The 15,603-nt window shown below is 50.8% G+C and overlaps 1 protein-coding gene and 1 long non-coding RNA gene across 3 annotated transcripts in view; one reads left to right on the forward strand and one right to left on the reverse strand.

Moving 5' to 3' along the window:
* The first annotated feature begins 6,000 nt into the window (after window positions 1–6,000).
* Window positions 6,001–15,603, forward strand: part of SIN3A (SIN3 transcription regulator family member A) — a 74,838-nt gene continuing 65,235 nt past the window's right edge. Inside the window, exon 1 of one of the 2 annotated variants that reach the window (XM_019832029.3) lies at window positions 6,001–6,023. The gene's annotated coding sequence lies outside the window, so the exon portion shown is untranslated. Of the gene's footprint in view, window positions 6,024–10,221; window positions 10,406–15,603 lie in introns of those variants that run through there. The other variant, XM_003986928.6, reaches the window with a different exon arrangement.
* LOC123385852 lies at window positions 8,610–10,176 on the reverse strand. Its single transcript, XR_006599000.1, has 2 exons — window positions 9,720–10,176; window positions 8,610–9,534 (listed from the first exon to the last, which is right to left on the reverse strand). It is a non-coding gene; the product is annotated as an uncharacterized LOC123385852 (long non-coding RNA).

Genomic DNA, 15,603 nt, shown 5'->3' on the forward strand with positions numbered 1-15,603 from the left:
TGGCTAAGGCCAATGCGGACATAGCTAGCCAGCTACACCAGAATCCCAGCCAGGAGTGTTGGATGGAGATTGGGAGCGGTGATCCCTTTTCAACAGGTCAGGGTAATATGTTCCTGATGGTTGTTAGGGCTAAGATGGAGATGAAAGTAGGAAAGCAAGACAGTGAGAGGCACATAGAAGGTAGTCAAAGAAGGCACAGTGCCTCTCCCAACTCCAGGCTCACTTCCTTCCACCCCTAGCCCCACATCAGAACATGGCTATTTCTCTAAGCTAATGTACTTGTCTAAAGCTTCAAAACTGACCAGGTGCTCAGTTGAGCCTAGGTCAGCCATTTCATCCTGAGGGGTCTGTTGCTTCCTTGACCTTGAATGAATACCTATTCTTTGGTCATCAGCCAATGGACTAATGGAGTCTGACTGACGTTCAGGAGAGATGTTAGGCTGGAGATGCCAATTGGGGACTTAGTCGAGATAAAAGCTAGAGGCCTTGGGGCGCCTGGGTGGCTCAGTCAGTCAAGCATTCAACTCTTGATTTCGGCTCAGGTCATGATCTCAGAGTCATGGGATCAAGCCTTGCATTGAGCCCTGTGTCAGGCTCCGTGGTGAGCATGGAGCCTGCTTGAGACTCCCTCCCTCTCTCTCTCCCTCCCCCTCTCCCCTACTCGTGCATGCTCTCTCAAATTAAAAAAAAAAAAAATGTTAGCGGCCAAGGAAGTGGGTGAGAACAGAGAAGGAGGCGAGCAAGAAGAGAGAAGAGATATTTGGAGTCCCCAACATTGAGGAGAGGATGAAAAGCTTGTGAAACATTCTGATTAATAGACTGAAGTAACAGAGGACATGGCCAGGCTGTATACTCATAGCCTGGTCAGTTAGGGAGTGGTTAGGATGAATGTACAGGAATCAGAAATGTAGGTTCATGGGTGGTGTTCTCTGGCCAGGTACTGATGGAGAGGCGGTGTGTATGGAAGGTGAGAGTAGAGACTGGTTTTCAGGCTGTCTCCAACCAAAGCAAGGACCACATTTGTCTCTTACATATTAGGGCTCTGAATAAGACTATTCAAACAAAGGAGGAAACTGCTACTTTAATTTTTTTTTTAATGTTTATTTTTGAGACAGAGAGCATGAGCGGGGGAGAGGCAGACACGGAATCAAAAGCAGGCTTCAGGCTCTGAGCTGTCAGCACAGAGCCCGACGCGGGGCTCGAACTCGTCAACTGTGAGATATGACCTGAGCCAAAGTCAGACGCTCAACTGACTGAGACACCCAGGCACCCCAGAAACTGCTACTTTAAAAAATAAAATAAAATCACCAAACAAATGACATACAAAAGAAAACATTTTGAAAATGGAAAGCCAGGGGGCCTGGGTGGCTCAGGCAGTTAAGCTTCTGACTCTTGGTTTCAGCTCAGGCCACAACCTCATGGTTCATGAGGTCGAGGCCCGCATAGGGCCCGCGTTGGGCTCTGTGCTGGCAGAACAGAGAGCCTGCTTAGGATTTTCTCTCTCCCTCTCTCTGCCCCTCCCCCCTCAAAATAAATAAATAAACTTAAAAAATAAAGTTAAGAGGGAGAAAATGTAAAGTCAGGTTGTACTTACTTCCTAGATTTGGGCTGGAAATTACCCAGAAAGGTATATTAATGCTCAGTGAAAGGCAGTGAGTAGCAATCTTAAAACCCACTAAAAAATTCCAAGCCTCCAAACTACGCAGAAATCAGGAATATGCAATATGTTCAACCTAAGCCAGTTGACTGCCAGGGAAATAGTTTCTTCACACAATGGGATTGTGGGCTCCTTTAGGCCAGTCCTGAGCTCTTCCCTCAGACTGCTGCACCAGGAACTTTGCATGTGAATGGCCAAGAGAAGAGGGAGGAGTGAGGAGATAGAGGGGAAAAAAGTCTGTGCATTCTTGACTAAATATTTATTTATTTATTTAGTAAGTAATCTCTCTGCCCAATGTGGGGCTTGAACTCACAACCTCAAGATCAAGATTCTCATGTTCAGCCAGGTGCCCCAGGCATATTTTATTTTTAATCTCACAACCCACTGAAGTAGGTGTTCTTATTCTTAGTTTGCAGATAAGGAAATTGAGAAGATAAATAACTTGTAAAAGACTTCCAGCTAGAAAGTGGCTAAACTGAGATTCTGACCTATAGTTTGAGCTTTTTCCCCTTGAGCCTATATGGCAGTTTGGGTTGGGAGTGGAGAGCAAGTCTCAGATGCCCCTCATCTGGATATTCCCAAACTGGCAGTGGTCTTCTTTTTTTTTAAATTTTTTTTTCAACGTTTATTTATTTTTGGGACAGACAGAGACAGAGCATGAACGGGGGAGGGGCAGAGAGAGAGGGAGACACAGAATCGGAAACAGGCTCCAGGCTCTGAGCCATCAGCCCAGAGCCTGACGCGGGGCTCGAACTCACGGACCGCGAGATTGTGACCTGGCTGAAGTCGGACGCTTAACCGACTGCGCCACCCAGGCGCCCCTGGCAGTGGTCTTCTATAGCTAGCAGAGCTTGTCAGCAGGGCACTGGCACTGACATTTTTTTTGGCAGAGTCACTGAAGTGCAGGCCCTAAATGTCTCAATCACCACCTACCACCCTAAAGAACTAAATGAGTCCTTTTTGTGAATGAGGGTGTGTGTGTGTGCACGCGCTTGCGCACACACACGCGTGATGCCCGTGAGACAGGATGTCAGTGGGTGTGACAGTTTTGAGCAGTGGTGTGAGTTAAGGACACACGTATGTATGTGGTTGGGAGAACTATCTTCCTTCTCTGAGGGCCAGAAATCATTTTTGGAAAGGGCCAGAAATCATTTAGAACTATCTGGGGACAAAATGCTCTTGGAATTAGGGAGGTAAGGTGGGTGGAACAGCAAGAAGGAGGCTGTTTTTCTCCAGAAGGTTCCAATGTGAATCATGGGCCCTAGTGTGTATAGAGACAGCACATGGGGGAGTGGACAAAGCTCAGGCTTTGGGCCCAGACAGACTCAACTTGGACAAATCATTCTACTACTGCTCTGAGCCTCAGTTTAGTCAAATATAATTACAATAATAATCCCTAACTCACACAAAAGAGGCCTCCTGGGAATCAGAACCTGGCTTCCCAATGTGACTTCTCCAAGGAAGGCCCTCATCTGTATCCATTCACTGTTTTGTCCTGATAGAGTGGGGGTGGGGTGGGGGTGGATGTAACCTTTAATTTAGCTGGTGGGCCAATGTCACCAAATCAAATACACGCTTTCCCAAAGAGTCTGGGACTGGCTCTCCTATGTAGGCATCAGTGTACTGAGTCAGAAACAATAATCCCTGTACTCCTTCTAAGGGGGTCTCCTATGCCTGATTGCTGTGGACACTGGAGGCTCAGAGGTGAATCGGATAGAGTGGCTACCCTCATGGAGCTTTGTCTAGAGAGATCTGTTCAGGAGGGGACTGCCACCCGGCTGGTGTACCAAGGAGGGCAGGGAGTGTCAGCAACATCTGTTTCTCTGAGTGGGAGTAACTACTGTGGTGGCAAATGTTCATAAGTAGCTTCATCCACAGAATACCACTTGCTGTTTCAGCTTACAGACAAATACTTGGGCCTTTGGCCTCCACAGCAGCTCAAAACTTTACTAGGTGTATTAAAGCACATTTTATCACCACACTGGATCTTCATAACCACGCAAGGATTGCTGTTACACTCTTGTGCAGGACAGGGGGCTAACCCACAGATAATAAGAGACTAAGTGAGAACCACGTGACTCAACTTCCAGACTAATGTTATTTCGGCTCTACCACTCTGCCTCATCTGTGTCTACAGACGCATTCACACAGTAACTGTTATGCCTTCATCTAGGGTGGAACCTCTTGGGAAATAGAATAGAAATCTGAGATGGGGCTCCAGGCATCAGGGGGTCTCTGTTCTGAATTAGGAAAACTTGGTTCTCACCCTAGGGAACCCCCAGTCTGAGAATGAACTTCAACCTCCATGGCCCTGCCAGGTGCTAGGCCTCCCACTGAATACACAGTCCTCACGTCCTGGCCTTCCAGCCTCCACGCCCTTTCCTTCAGTGATCTCATCAACCAAGTTACCTCCCAAATTCTAGTCCCCACTTCACCTGGGATGACCACTGCCCTTTCCAAATCAGTATTTCTTCCCATCTGTCCTCTCCCCTTAGTGGCAAGCTTCCCTCCCCAGCAGAAAACGCCCTTCCCTATGGACCCTGAGTGGAGGAAGAGTCCTTTGGGCCTTTCTACTTCAATTTCCATCCCCATTTCACAGGAGGGAAACAGCCCCAAAGGGGAAGAAGTACTTGCCTAAAGATATATCACCAGTCACTGGCCAGGCGAAGTCTAGAACCCAGATTACCCAACCGTTAGCCTCAAACTCTCCCACCTCTTCACACACCAGGCCACTAACTCCCTCCATCACCCATATTGAATTAGCCACTCAGGCCCCTTGAATCTCTCTCAAATACATCTCTCCTTTTTTATTCTTTTTGCTTCCTATTGCCACTGCTCTGGTCAAGTCCTCGTTACAGCTCACCTGAGTTATTGGACAACCTAACTGGCATCAGGCCCCACTCTGCCCACAGGACTCTAACCCCTTCACATCCTGCACACCCCACATCGGCCACACTAACTTCCTTTCCTTGATGCCTCAGTCAACAGGTCTTTCTTGCTCACTCTGTGTGCTCTGACCCCAGGCTCAGCTCTGTTGAGCACAGATATGTAGGGTAGCTGCTTTCAACTTCTGATTGAAAGTTAGGACAAACACTGCAAATGATTCAGGGAAGGATCTGAGTCAGAGCTTTTGACTTGAGGGCTTCTGAAAGTAGGCAGAGCTTTCTGCATTGGGTGGCTGGGAGAGAGAAAAGCAATTTTCCTTTGGCTCCATCACCTATGCATCCCACCAGAAGATGTACCTCTGGTCTCCAAACCCAGTATTAATGACAGCCTTTGTGCTCTGCCTTCACTGCCTACAGGCACCTCTCACTCAACTATTCTCAGCCCCTGTCTAGCTACTGGGATGGTGACCATCTTAAACCATAGTTCTGGGCCTGCAGTCCTGGGACTGTGCTGCTTGGACATTGTGTTGTGCAAGTCTAAGAATTTTAACCAGGTATTAAAGTCTTCTGCTGTTTGCTTCCATCTTTCCAACCATGATTTTCACGACCACAGCCACACTTGAAGATCCTTAATAATGCCCTTTCTGCCCTTTGCTGAAAATTACCTGCCCCTTCATTTCTGCCTGATGAAAGCTCTAAGACCCTACGTGAGTGCCATCTCCTCCATGAAGACTGTCCCAGTTTTCCTCAACTGGATGAATCTCTCCGCTCTGAGTTCTTATAAATGTCTATTTATACATACATTTCTGCCTTGCCTTGCCTTACTTAGTTCTTGCCATAGCATCAACCTAGTAGCCTAGGTCTACTCTTGAAGGGTGTAGAGTGAGCATCTCATCCAGCCTCTGTAATTGCACTCAGAAGCAGATGCGGTATGAATGTGTCTGCCTCGCCCACGGTAGGTGCTCAGAGAAGCGCCTGTTGCCTGAACGCCGGACTTCCTGCTTACACCATTCATTTTTAGGCAGCCGCCTAACAGAATGGGCCGGACAAGGTTAGGTTGCACAGCCAGGGGAGTCGGGGGACCTTCCAGCCAGTCGCTAGGGTGTCCCTACCAACCTCCCCCTACCCAGCTCCAAATGGGGTGTGAGTGTGAAGGAAGTGGGGCCGGGTAGCTCCGCTAGCTCCTCCTCCTAGTCCACCCTGCGGATCTCTGAGTCTCAGGTCCCCTTCCAGTCCTAGGGTCTCAAACTCGAAGTGGCGGTACCGGAGAGATAGGGGTCTCTGCCACGGATGCGCTTCGCACTCGCGGGTAGTTTAATTTATTTATTTATGTGTTTTTGGAGGGAGGGAGCGTTCAATGAAGGGGAAGAGGTGGAGCGAGGGGAGGAGGCGTGCCCAGGCTGACTGACGCTAGTGCTGGGGAGCCAATGGCCCGTGGGGGGCGTTCCCCCCCATTCAGGACTCCTCGCCTGGCTCGGAAGGTATGTTAAACAGCTGCTTTTAATTTGGTCTCCCCAATCTCAGGCGTTTGGGGGGCTAGCTCGTTGGCCTGTCGCTCTGGCCGGTCCGCCACGGTGCGGGCGCCGCGGGCCCCGGGACGGAGCTAGGGGAGGTTCGGAGTCCGGCGGCCGAGGGAGGCTCGGGGCAGGCCAGGAAGGAGAGCTCTTGGCGCCGCCCGCTCACCAGTGTGTGTGTTTCCAAGCTGGGCCGGATTCGTGGGGAGGGGGTCGGCCAGGCCTGGGGTCGCCAGTGCGCCGGCCGTGCTGCCTAGTTTATTTCACCGAGCAGTCGGTTTCGGTAGGTTTCGGCGGCGGACTGGGTAAAGGGGCGGGCAGGGGGAGATTTCCCCCCACCTCGCTCCTGGAATGCCTTAAAAAAACATATTGTAAGGAAGAAAATAGGGATATTCCGTACACCGATGGGAACTGAGCCCGGGCTGCGGCGCGCGGGCTCGGCAGGGGGCGGCGGCCTGAGCCCGGCGGGCCAGGCCCACTGAGCCCGCGGCGCCGGGAGTTGGTCGAGAGCTGGAGTTAGCGAGCGAGCCGGAGCCCGCGGCTTTCCCCGCTAACCATGCTGGGCGAGGGCGGCAGCCGCGGGGAGGGTTTTGTTTCGGTCCGCAAACTTGTAGGAGGGGGCGGTGGGCGCGATTCGGAAAGGCGCGGGCGCCGTGGGCCGCGGTTGTTATGGACTCTGGGGGCGGGGGCAACGCCGGACTTGCGGGAGGGGCGGCCGGGGGAGGAGGCCACCGGAAAGAGCCCCTGGCGCCTGGGCACTAGCCTCGCGTGTCGGTCTGTGTTCTCCGAACTCCCGGGCCGTGGCAGTAGAGCCAGCATTCGGCGCCGGAACCCACCAGGCCGCGAGCCCGCGCGGAACTCGACCCGGGGGTGTGGAAAACCTCCAGGAACTCGGCGGCGGCTTCGACCCGCGGCCCCAGCTGATCCCCTTGCAAACATGGAGCTGCCTCCTTCCCCGCCCACCCCAAGGCGGCGGCGGCTCCCTTCCCCTCCCCCGGCCGTGCCGCTCGCCCGCGGATGGTGCGGGGGCGGGGGCGCGGGCGTGTGAGCGCGCCCACGAGGGGGTGGCCTGAAAGGGGCAGTGAAGGTCGGAAACTGGGAAAACAGTCTCCACGCTCGGAATCGGGAAAAGGAAATGCATCAGCGGGCGGGGAGGGGCGCGGGGGGCGCGCCTGTCAGCCGGGATGGCGGCCGCGGGCTGGAAGGCGGGGCGCCGGCGCTAACCGCCGGGGTCGGGCGGGGCGCAGCCGGGAGAGGAGGTGCCGGGGCCCGAGCCCACGGAGTGCCGGGCTGCCCCTGCCTCCACTCCTTGGCCTAGCCTGTTTACTATCTACTCCAGCCGCCGCTTGTGCAACCCGCCTGGAGGGGAGCTGAGGGGCGGGGCCTTTCCCTCTCTCTTCCACCCACCTCGGGCTCCTCCAGAGGGCCCGCCTTCTCTTGTCTTCCACTGGCTGGGCGAGACTCCCTTTTTGCCTTCTCGGTTCTCGACTGGATGACATTCTCTTGAGCTCCGCCTATCGGAGGCCGGGCTGGAGTTTAAGTTGCTAGGATTTTTTTCCGTGAAGGGCGGAGGGAGGATTCCTGCGGCTTACGTGAGGCGCAAGGTCCCACCCCCACTCCTGATTGGTGAGACGGATAGTCCCGCCCCCTCCGGCAGGGTGAGCTAGGAGAGGGGGGAAGTCCACCCTCTGTTCTCCGCCCCCTCCCCTAGCCTGTGTGCGCGCTCGGCACATGTGTGAGTCCCGCCTTGCTCCTTCGAACTGTCCTCCCGCCCGGAAGTCCCGGGTTTGGAGTCCTTGGCAAGGGGCGGGGGGCGGGGGGCGGGGGGGGGGTGAGGAGGGCGGAGAAGGCACACAATGATTTCTCTAAAGCTGGAGATCTGGTAGCTTTGCGATGAAGTTGGTTTGACAGCATGAGTGGATTTGGAGGGCCCCGACTCCAGGGGTCTGCAGAGGCTAGAAAGAGGGGTAGGATCTGGCCTTCCTGGCCAAATACTAAGTTCTGACCCTGCGGCTTGGCTATTCCCGCGCCTCTTGATTTCCCGGAGATCGCTCTGAGCTTAAGCTTGAGAACGCCGCGGACACTGGCAGCCTGTCCTTAGTTGGCTTTATGTAAAACTCTGAGCAACCTAAGATTGGCCTGGATGCCTTTAGGCAAGATCCAGGGCAGTTCATCTCCTGTTGACAAAGAAGTCGGGGGTGGCCCAATCCTCCTTAGATTCGAAGTGGTTCTTGAGATGCAGATGGGAGCGTCGTGTGGCACCCAGTTCCAAGGAGCAGGGGACGGCCTAGAGTGAAAGGTAACCCTCGAAAGTTCTGTAAAAGTGCCGCTTCTTCCTAACCTCCTAGAGGCTTGGCCCGAGGGTCGCTTCAGTTGGTGTGACTTATTTTTAGAGCTCCGACCTGCTACAGGGCTTGGATCTCATCTGTTAGTTACTCATGGAGTTCCTAGTTTACTGCCTTGTCCTTGCGATTCGAAGCCATCCTTGGAGTCAGGCCCACCTGTTGCCAGCGATGGTTTCTTTGCCATCTCAACTGGGTTGCGGAGGGAGGACAAGATAGGACCTGGTAATGGGTTCCCAGGGGCCTGCCACTTGGGGACTGACACGGCTCTCTTGGGGGAGTAGCCTTTTTTGCTAGAGAGCGGGAAAACTCTAGTCCCGCCCCCTCCTTTCCTGGCGCTCCTTGAGCGCCCCCCAAAGCAGGTCCAGCGACCGTTCTCCGCCCGATTTTGGTAAAATAAATAAAAGCAAGTTAGACGTTGCAAGCACCTTTTGTGTTTGAAGCATTATAATGTACACAGAGACGGCCTAGGAACTTCCATTAATCCTCGTTGGCCAAAGGAGTAAGGTGAACGGTCGTTCTTATCTTTTGTCACTAACTCTGGAATTTTTATTCTTTCTATGAAGTGTGGGGTGAAGGTTCATTTATGTCGTGGGCTGTTTGGTCTCCTTCAGTTCGAGTCCGAATGTGCCTACAAGATCTACCCCGGAGATCGCAAATGCCTTACACCTCACGCTCCGCCTTCCGGAGGCTTGCCAGGGCGGTGGCTGTTAGGGCCCTGCCTTCATTTTGATTATCCCCGCCCTCTTAGAACTGCATACTGAAGTTTAGGGATTGTCGGTGTTAGAAGTGTGCAGCCACCCCAACTGCGGGCTGGCAACCACTGGGGCGATTTTTCGTCTTTGGTCTCCAGCACTTAATTCTGTACGTACTGAAAGCTGTACGGATCCGGTTGCTCCGGATATTTGTGTTTACAAGGAGGCAGCGTGCGGAAATGTAAATTGTAAAGAAAGAATTCGATAGGATGAGGTTCTTTCTTTCTCTCTTTTTTTTTTTTTTTTTTTTTTTTGGTAAGGGGGTCCTCCACGGTGGTAGTGCTCTGCCTCTCCCTTTCAAGTCCCAGGGCATGGGATCCCGGCCGCTGAGCTCCGCGCCCCCTCCTGTTTCGGGCCCTGGAACTCTCTGCACTTCAGTCTCTAGTGTAAACATTCCACAAAAGGACTGCTAAGGTTCAGCCTCCTAGCGCGGGGCGGAGTCAACTCCTTCCTAGACGGACGACCTGGCCAATGGAGGCTGCTACCGGCGCCGAGATATCCAATCAGATAGTTGGGGGCGGGGCCTGTCTCACTTACGGACATTTTACCCCACATCGGTTACTTACCTTCCTGGGGCAGCGAGAGAGCCAGGGGTAGCCTTCCAATGCGATGACCGGCGAGGGCGGGAGCCGACTTGTTGGGCCTGTGGCTGAGCTCGCACGGGGCGGGATGTGTGGAGTCCTCCAATGAGATGTGAAGAGCTCCCCTGCTTCCTCCAATAGTGTTGAGGCTTGGGGGTGGGATTCAGCAATTCGTCTCCAATAGGCGGGGTTGAGTTAGGGAAGCTCCCCGCCAATAGGGGCGTGGAGAAGGTGAGCGGCTCCCCCCCCTTCCCAGCAGAGGGGGAAGGGGCGGGCAGCCGGCAAGCAGGGTGCTGGGATTGGTTAAGTCTTTGACGGGCGGATAATGCGGCCTGTGGTGGAGCGAAGTTGAGTCTTCCCTCTGCGGGGCGGGCCGGGGGAGTGGGCGGGATTTCCCGGGTAACAGAGAAGCGGCCGCGGCGGTAGAGGCGGCGGAGACGGTTTCTCCATCTTTCCCCCCCTCCCCTTCCCCCCTCGGAGTTTCCCTCCCTCCCTCCCTCCCTCCTTCCCAGTCTGGGCACCGGGGCCTGTGACCGTTTCGTTAGCGGAGAGGAGGCTGCCAGTCCGCTTCGGCGGGCCTGTCCCCTGCTCCGTTCTCGGGGCCTCCCTGCTGAGCCCAAGGCTCACGCCGAGAGGGACACGCAGTGAGGAGCGGCCGAAGCAGCTTTGCGGTGAGAGCACGCCGGGCCGGGGTCGGGGAGGGGAGCCTAGTGGCGGGTAACACCGGACTCGAGGGTGTGTATTTTTAGGGGGGGCTGACCTCCTCGGCTTCCCGTAGAGCAGGCGGGCGGGAGGTGTGTGGATGTGTGAGGGGGGTGGGGGGCGGAGCGGGGTAGATCTTCGTGCGGGAGGGGGAGGAGAGCGTAGTCCCGGTGCGCGCGGAGGGGGCGGGCTCTCGCGCCGCCGCTCAGGGGCGGGGCCGGCGCGCGCGTGCGATTGTGGAGAAAGGGGCGGGGCCGGCCCTGGCTAAGTGCTGTTTGCGGTCGACCACCCCGCCTGTCCTCCCGAGGTGGGCGGGGCCTCGGCTGGGTAGCCGCGCTCTGGCATGCTGGGGTTGGGGGACGGGCAAGGGGTCTCCCGCGTGTGGCTTCGGGGCGCGGCAGGGAGGGGCGTGAAGTCTGCTTTCCTCCGCCTTCTCGGGATCCGGTTGGCCGGAGGGGCCGTACAGAGCCGTGATGCCACTCCTCCTGGCCGTCTCCCCCTCCCCCCGGTTTCCGCCTCCTTGGCAAATGAGGCGGGGTTCGGGAAAGCCCGCTGTCCGGTCGGGCTGGGAGTCGCGGCGCCCAGATCTGCCCCGCCCTACGTCTCCGTGGGATGGGAGGGGCTCCCGCCGACTCTGAGCTGCGGAGGTGTCAGGACTTACTCTTGTGGCTCGGCCATGCCTTTTGCCTAGGGCAGAAGGGCCTGTGCCAGAGCTGTTGTCTCTGCTTAGTCCCATGCAGCGTAGATGGCACCATGCAGCCTTGGAGGGTGGGAGCATGGTCACCGCCACTCCCCCCGGATTGCAATTATTGGGGCGCGGTGCTCAAGGTCCTTTCGTTGGAGTCTGCGGTGGAGTGGCTGCTCCTGCTGTGACCATGCTTCCGCAGCGGTGATGGTGGGGGGAGGGGCGGAGAGTTAGCAGAGACTAGAAATGTGGCCGGGGACAACCTTTCTTGGAGTTCCCTTGAATGTTCAGTTACTGTGGCTGTACGGGGCGGGGTTTCCTTGGAGCCAATAGGGTGGTGGGTAGTTAGACTTGGCCACTGTTTAGGTGCCTTAGGACTTCAAACCGAGTTAGCCAGAAGTCTTAACAAGGCTGAAATTTAGAAAAGGGAGGGTTGGGTTTACATTTTACTATTTAAAATGACCTGTTTATAAAAGATAGTAACTTTAAAAAACCCTCAGACTGAATAAAATACTCTGATTTCTTCGATTCTTGCATTTTTGAATGTTTTCATTGTACAGATGGTTCTGCGATGTAAGCTTAATTTCACAAAGAAATAAGTTGCAATTTAGGTAACTATAGGTGTTCTTAAAAAATCTCTTCTGGCTTTAATGCAATTCTGTTAGAACATCTAGATCACTTTCTGTTTATATTCTATAAAATACAGTGCTCTTGTCCTGTTTTATTACAGAGAGGGTGTAGTCGAGGACTAGTGTAGCTTTGTGTATGTGACTTTGGTAGCAGTGCTCTCCGACCTGTATTGGGGAGTTGCCCTAGGGCATTTCGGGGAGTTGCTCTAGGGCATTTCATTTTTAATGAACTATTTTAATTTTACATTAAGTTTTTGCTCTGACTTGGTACATTCTCATTTCTTAAGAGAAATTACTTACGTATTTTTTATATTTTTCATGAGAAAATAAAAATGGAAGGAATATGTATTTATGGACTAATATCTGAGCAAGCCCTCTGGCTGATAATCTGAACTGAAGTTAAACTCTGGATTTGTGCTTTGCTCATTTGGGACTGAGAGCTTGGCCCTGTGCTATACGCATGTGAAGAGAGTCTCAATCTCAGTTAAGGCAGTAGCAATGGCAAAGGTAGCTTTTCCATTTGAGTAATGGTGACTGTATTAGAATTGCTGTGGAGACAAAAAAACCTGGGTGTTTTTTTCTGGTGCATAAACTGACAAAGATATGGAAGGCAGTGGAGAATTTACCATGGAGGAAGGTTTGGTCAACATAGTTGTTTCCACCATTTGTGATGTGGTCTGTTGGGAAACATGGGAGACCTAATTCATGCCTTTAAAGAATATGTTGTCTGTTGGTGCACCAGGATCGGAAGTCCCACAATGACTGTAAGGATTCAAGTAAGAACCTGGGTATACTATGTATGTTAGGAAAGTTTTCGTAAATGCTTATCTCTTCAAATATCTGAGATATATATGTGTATGTATGTGTGTATATTATATATATATATATATATATAATCTCCACACCCTATAGGTTTGCCAGAGTTAAAGACCCCAGATAGATTGTTGGCATTTTGTAATTAAGAAGATTTCACCTAAAGAGTAAGATTTTTTTTTCTTTTTTTTAAGGAAAGAGGTATGTAGTAATTTGATAAGATTCCTGGCAAAACATAGTCCTGTTGACATCTTCATCTTCAGCGCAAACGATAACTGGAGATCTTTGTAAAGCAGATGTTAATGGCTGCGAATTTTAGTCGGAATTAAAAGATTACGTCCATGGCATTCAGTAATCTAGTGAAGTGCTTTAAAGGGCTTTCTCACTCTTCTGAATAATGCCATTATTAAGAGTTTGTTAAGCTTTACTTTCTGTCGATTCTTCTAAAAATGAAAGTTAACATGCTTTTTAAAACTGTATCTTCTGTCTCCTTGAGTTATAACTTTTCATTTATTGAGCCCTTATTATGTCCCAGGTGCGGAGTTGGGTACTGTTCATTTATTAATCCACTTACTCTTCATAACCCTGTCTAGTGGGTACTATGAAATCCATGTTTTAAAGATCCAGAAACAGTGACACAGAGAGTAAGTAGCTACACTAGGGTGTGAATCCTGGTGTTCTGGTTCCAGAGTCCATGTTCTTAACTCTGTGTCTCATCTAAGGATAGTAAACAGAAGGAGCAGTGTGCTTTGAAAAACAATTGTGGTAAAATATATATAACAAAACTTACCATTTTAACCATTTTTATTTATTTATTTTACTTTTTTTAAATATTTATTTTTGAGAGAGCACAATTGGGAGAGGGGCAGAAGTGGGGAGGGACAAAGATCTGAAGTGGGCTCTGCGCTGACAGAAGTGAGCCCTGTGTGGGGCTCGAACTGATGACCTGTGAGAACATGACCTGAGCCGAAGTCCGACGCTCGAACAACTGAGCCACCCAGGTGCCCCCATTTTAGCCATTTTTAAGTTCAGTGGCATTCAGTACACTCGCTTTGTTGTGCAGCCATTGCCACCATCTGTCTCCAGAACTTTTTCATCTTCCCAAACTGAAACTCTACCCATTAAACAATAGGCCCTTTAAATCTCTACCCAGCCCCTAGCAACAACCTGTGTGTTTGACTACTCTAGGTATCTTATGTACGTGGAATCATGCCATATTTGTCCTTTTGTGTCTGGCTTATTTAACTTAGAATGATATCTTCAGGGTTCATTCATGTTGCAGCATGTGTCAGACTTACTTTCCTTTTTAATGGTGTGTAATATTCCATTACATGTATGTATCTTTTGTTTTATTCATGTGTCCGTGGACATTTGGGTTGTTTCCACCTACTGGCTATTGTGAATAATGCTGCGATGAACATGGGAATATAAATATCTCTCCAAGTACCTGCTTTGAATTCTTTTGGATATATACCCAGAAATGGAATTACTAGATCATATGGTAATTCTGTTTAAGTTTTTGAGGAACCAGCAGTGTGCTTTTTCCCTCAACAGGGAAAAAATTGGGACTCAGATTCTAAAGGGAAATAGAGTCAACACCCGTTTATTGACCACCTTCTTAAACAGGTCTGGGCTGACACAGGAAGAGTTTGTCCCGGAAAAGTTTATGTTCTTAGAAGGAAAGGCAAATATACACATGGTAAATTTTACTACATATTAGTTTAGGTTGAGTGCCATAAGAGTCAAGTACAAAGAGCTGAAAGGAATTCAGAGGAGGGAGAGCCTGCCTTAGGGGTGGAGGAAGAGAGGACACTGAATGAGCAACAGGAGGGTGAAGTCTGAAATCATAGATCCAGTTGAAGTGGTTGTTGAATGAATGGCCTTAGACATCTCAGAGTACTCCCAGAAAGTGCTTTGGGGGTGTTAGAAGGGGTGGCATTATGTTGAAATTAGCACATGAATTGTAGTCTCTTCCAGAGTTTGTGAATCCTGTTCTCTTCAGTTTGCAGACCTGATTGCTTCTGCTGCTTTGGGAGGTATTTAAGAATGATAGTGAAGAAATTATGGACTTGGCACATATGTTACTGCTACCCTGTCAAGCTCAAGATATATTAATATGGTCAACTGTTGTTTCCTAATACTTTTCCTTCACATGTCTTCTTGTTTCTACTTCAATAAGTGAGTAGTAGAAGTAATGTCTTAAGGATTTTTATCTTGTTACAGATTTAGTACATAATTCTGGATGTTTGTCTTTTGTTGAGGGTAAGATTAGCCGACAGCATACTTGGGTAGTCTGTCATTCTGTCATTTATTACGTCTATTCTTTTCCAGTATTTCAAGGAATTTTGTTTTCATGCCATATTTTCTTTCTTTCTTTCTTTCTTTCTTTCTTTCTTTCTTTCTTTCTTCCCTCCCTCCCTCCCTCCTTTCTTTCTTTCTTTCTTTCTTTCTTTCTTTCTTTCTTTCTTTCTTTCTTTCTTTCTTTCTTTCTTTCTTTCTTTCTTTCTTTCTTTCAGAGAGAGTGTGTGTGCATAAGTGGAGGAGAGGGGCAGAGAGAGAGGGAAGGAGAGAGAATCCCAAGCAGGCTCCATACTCAGCATGGAGCCCAGTGCATACAGCTCAGTTCCACGACCCTGGACCATGATCCCAGCGGAAATCAAGGGTCCAAGAGTCCGATCGATGCTCAAATGACTGAGCCACCCAGTTGGCCCTCTTTTTAAATATGAATTCTAATTATCTTTAGAAAATTAACCTTTTTTTTCTTTTTAAATGTTTATTTATTTTTGAGAGGCGGAGGAGGGGCGCAGAGAGAGGGGGACAGAATCCCAAGCAGGTGCTGTGCTGTCACCACAGAGCCCAATGTGGGCTCAAACTCATGAACTGTGAGATCATGACCTGAGCTAAGATCAAGAGTTGGCATTTAACCGACTGCGCCACCCAGGTGCCCCAACAGGTACCTGTCTTGTCTTTTAACAAGACATTAAAAATACCAAAAAACCTTGGCTTCCTTTAATTTTGTAATTTTCTTTTTGGTCCTTTT

This window comes from Felis catus, chromosome B3 (assembly GCF_018350175.1).
Source record: "Felis catus isolate Fca126 chromosome B3, F.catus_Fca126_mat1.0, whole genome shotgun sequence".
NCBI classification, from domain to species: Eukaryota; Metazoa; Chordata; class Mammalia; order Carnivora; family Felidae; genus Felis; species Felis catus.